The sequence below is a fragment of the Carassius gibelio genome, chromosome A21, assembly GCF_023724105.1.
Source record: "Carassius gibelio isolate Cgi1373 ecotype wild population from Czech Republic chromosome A21, carGib1.2-hapl.c, whole genome shotgun sequence".
In the NCBI taxonomy this organism is placed as follows: domain Eukaryota; kingdom Metazoa; phylum Chordata; class Actinopteri; order Cypriniformes; family Cyprinidae; genus Carassius; species Carassius gibelio.
The window spans coordinates 1,610,675-1,615,058 of NC_068391.1; the positions used below are offsets into that span (position 1 = coordinate 1,610,675).

Consider the following 4,384-nt stretch of genomic DNA (forward strand, 5'->3'; position numbering starts at 1 on the left):
AGCTTTGTTCATTCATCTTCACTTTAATTGACAGATTTTATGATGAGAGAAAACATTCTCTGTTGGTAAACAAGATATTTTTTTTGAAAGATTATGTTTTTAGAGGCGTTCAGAAAAAAATATAAGAAATATATTATATATACAGAATATAGTATATAGAAAATATGTTATGCACTTTTTTTGCATAACATTTTTGTATATTGCATTTAATTTATACTCATTTTAATAATATTCAGTTCAGTTCAAAAACTTTATTTGACTCCAAGAGTTTTTATACTAAGGATCAACAAAAACTAAAAAAAAAAAACAATACAATTATTATAAAATCAACAAAAAATTTTTAATAAAATAAATTATAAAAATAAATATTATTTAAATTATAAATATTAATTAAAAAAAAAAAAAAAATATATATATATATATATATATATATATATATATATTAAATTGAAGTATCAAAAATATTACATATAATATAATATAATATAAATTATTATGTCCATACAGCATCATTTTCATTACAGTATTACATTAATGTACTTTATTATTATTATTATTATTTTACATATTTAGCATTACGGTATGAGAATTTTAAATTAAATTAAGAAATTAAATTTTTTAATATAATATTTCCACACGGTATGATTTTCACTAATGCATTTCATACATAACAGTACTTTATTACCTTTATAAACATTATAATTATTTATTATAATTTTATAATTATTTTAATTAGTTATTGTAAATGATGTCCATGAAATATCGTTTTCATCACTGCATTACAGTAACAAGAATCATTAAATGCAATTAAATAACTAAGTGGGAAAGTGCCTAAATGGCTTGAATAATAAAGACCTCCAGAATGCATTTATTTTTTAGTTTTTGGTGAAATTAAATGCTTTTTCAGTGTTTTGCGATAGGATTGCACTATAAGTTCACTGCTCTCTCCATCTGTCCGTCTTTCAGGTCAAAGCTGCCAGAATTCATCAAAATGATGAGCGACCACTTCCTTTGACAGCATCATTTCTGCCCCGAACGTCAATTAAACAATCAATGAACCAATCGAACGAACTTCCATCCAAACCGAGCACCTCCTGCGTGTTCCCGTTCCTGACCGCGTCTGTGAGGATTTATCCTGTACATTAGGGAGTCAGTCGCGTGGGATTCGTTGTGCATATCTTCCTCCAAGCATTCCCGGTTGCAGAAGAAGACGTTTTTATGTGCAAACACTCTTCAGACATATCATGATGTTGTGATTTCATGGCAATCCTGTCCACACTGTGGAACTTTTGTAGCTGTGCCTCGCGGAAATCCTGAGAAACAATAGAAGAGGATTAGGAAATTCCCAATCAGTCGGGACGAGAGGAGCTGTCAATCAAACGACCCGGATGGGATTCAGCTGCAGAATTTGACAAAACCCTTCAAACCTTTGCAATAATGTTGTTTTAGTTCTTTTGAAACCAGCAGATCCCGACAGTGAACATTCAAAGGCATTTCTGGAACTTGTTTTTGGGCTCGTTTTACGAACTTTTGCTCCGTTCGACTAATAGCCGATCACCTATGGAAGGTCATTTCTCTCCGTCTGTTTGTTTGTTTCTAGCCATCGACTCTCCTGATGCAATTTTAACATGTCGAAACTTCAACCAAACGTGCCTTTAGAGCTCATATCATCACACAACTGGAGGAGAACATTATCTACGATGCAAGCGTATAGGAAGCGTTAGTCATTAGGTCTATGCAGTCAGGTTTTTTAACGACCTGGAGTTTAAAAAAGTTAAAAGTTAAAAAAAGTATTTTTTTGGAAAAACTGTATTTAATTTACTGTAAGGCTATATGTTTATAATTAGGAGGTGTGTCCAACTCAGTGTGACTCCGCCCACAGCCCCGCCCACTTGTCACAGTCATTATTAAGCATTGTATTATAGATATCCGCTTTTACGAATACAGGCTTGTTGTTGAGCCGCTGTAGTACAAATGTGTGGTTGTACAGTACTTTTTTTCTTTTTTAATCTCTCTATTCTTCGTCTGTACTGGTTTCTCTGTCAGAAAATGGGGAAAAAATGGACGGGAGGCACCGAAAGTGGACACAAATCTATTCGAAAATCTATATATATAAATGTATAAATATATACAGTATATAAAAAGATGGAAAGGAGTTCACGGGGATTGATTTTTCATTCTGTAAAGTCGATGTGAGACGTCCCGAACGCCTTCCGCTCTGAGAGACGTGACTCTATTTTTCATAACGTCACCGGGACGTCGTCGATGCACTCGTCAAACGAAAGGGAAACACACGGACATTTGTAAATTGTATGCAACAAATGCAAACGTACCATTATTTTGAAATCGTGTATGTAAAAGTTATATTTTTACATGTAGGCTGTTGTTATTTTGTGTTGTATCAGTTTTTTTTAATACTTCATTGTGTGTTGAAAGTGTCGCATTGAAAATGTAGTAAGCAAAAAAAAGTATGTTTATATTTGCGGGAACATTTTTCTTTTATATAAAGGTGTGTATCAAAGCTATATGATTACTCTCTCATCCTCTTTCATCATTACATTGTCATTTTGAGTATTTTTGTGTAAATAGGCGCAGGGTTGACGATCTGATGCGGACGTGATTTATTAGCGTTAACGTGTGTCAACAATCAGAAATTACATTCTCACTTTTGTAAAGAGACATCGATTCGACTCGGATGTGCTGTGCATTTGCCACTGGTCCTTATACTCGGCAATATTTTGGCATAAATTTAATATTTAACTCATGAATTGCAAATAAAATGCAAACTAATAAACTTAATGGGATGCATATTTGTCAGTCATTCATAAATGGAACTAAACTAAATGGATTATAAATATTATCTTAAGTCAATTCAATTTGTTTCATTCTCATGCATATTAACTATAACTGAATCTTATGGAAATCTCGTTTCCACCGCAGAATAAAAAAATTACTTTCTATCACATCATTTTGACTTTTTTATCGCAATTCTGAGTAAAAAGTTATAATAATTACATTTAAACTCTGAATTCTGACTTGCATCTCGTAATATAGTTTTTTTTTGGACCGAAATGGTAATAAAACAAAATGGTAATTCAGAATATTTTCTCGTAATTCCAAGAATTGTAGAATTGTAAGAAAAAAAGTAATAAATGCAAAATATAAATATAGAACTTTGAGATATAAACTTGCAATTCTGACTTTTTTCTTGAATTTCTGCGTTTAAATATAAATTCAGACTTTTTTTCAAATTTCTGCATTAATATCTCAATTCTGACTTTTTCTATCACAATTCTGTTTTTATCTCGCTATTCTGATTTTTTTCACACAATTCTGTACTTTTTTCTTAATTGTGCTTTTATATCTCAAATCTGACTTTTTTCTCACAGTTCTGTTTGTATCTCGCAATTCTGATTTATTTCTTATAATTCTGTTTATATCTCAATTCTGACTTATTTCTTACAATTCTGCATTTATATCTCAATTATGACTTTTTTTCTCACAATTGTGCGTTTGTATCTCGCAACTCTGATTTATTTCTTATAATTCTGTTTATATCTCAATTCTGACTTCTTTTTTTTACGCAATTCTGTTTGTATAACAATTCTGACTTATTTCTTACAACACTACATTTATATCTCGCAATTCTGACTTTTTTCTAACACAAATCAAATCACTAGTTTTTTTTTCACGCAGAATTTAACTGAGACCTTAATTGTAATATAAAGTCACAATTACATTTTTTAAATTGTTTTAATCCCTGAAATAAGCTCTGCATAATAATATTAACTGAATAATGTACAGTAGTTGTTTTCTCAATGAACAGATGAACAGAAATAGATTATTCAAATGAAATATAAGCAAATAGTTAATAATAATTGTACGGTATGTTTCATTCATGTATATTATGACTATACAGATATACGTCACATTATTTTTATAGGTTTATGTTAATACTCTGTCAACCAAATTTTATATTCAATTCAACTGCAGAAATCTTGAATTTAGGGCTAAATATTTCTTTCTAAAATGCAGGATCTCAACGTACACAATGTCATCTGTTTTTTTTACTTGATTTTCAGGTTCAAATGTTAACCGAAAACACTCCAACAAAAGCCTAGTATTGAAAAGTGTGGTACATCTGTACATTTGCATTAGTTCAGACATGCTAGCGTTTTTCTCCTTCAGTAAATTTTTAACATCTGAAGTTGTATTTTGCCAGTGCTAAAGAGTTTTGACTAATTATCTCCTTGTGCCACATCATGTTGCTGTAGCCAACAGAATTACTATGATTGCAGTGGAAAAGATGATGTTTTCCTCTTGGTTGCTCATAATGTACATACTTGTTCTTGCTTTTATGAACCGATTTTTTTTTTTGTTGTAA

At 30.7% G+C, this 4,384-nt stretch overlaps 1 protein-coding gene across 1 annotated transcript in view; it reads left to right on the forward strand.

Annotated features, from left to right (window-relative positions):
- The window catches only part of LOC127941567 (transcription factor 4-like), a 115,308-nt gene extending 112,343 nt beyond the window's left edge, over positions 1-2,965 (forward strand). Inside the window, 1 exon segment of the mRNA XM_052536771.1 lies at positions 967-2,965. The gene's annotated coding sequence lies outside the window, so the exon portion shown is untranslated.
- The last annotated feature ends 1,419 nt before the right edge of the window (positions 2,966-4,384 follow it).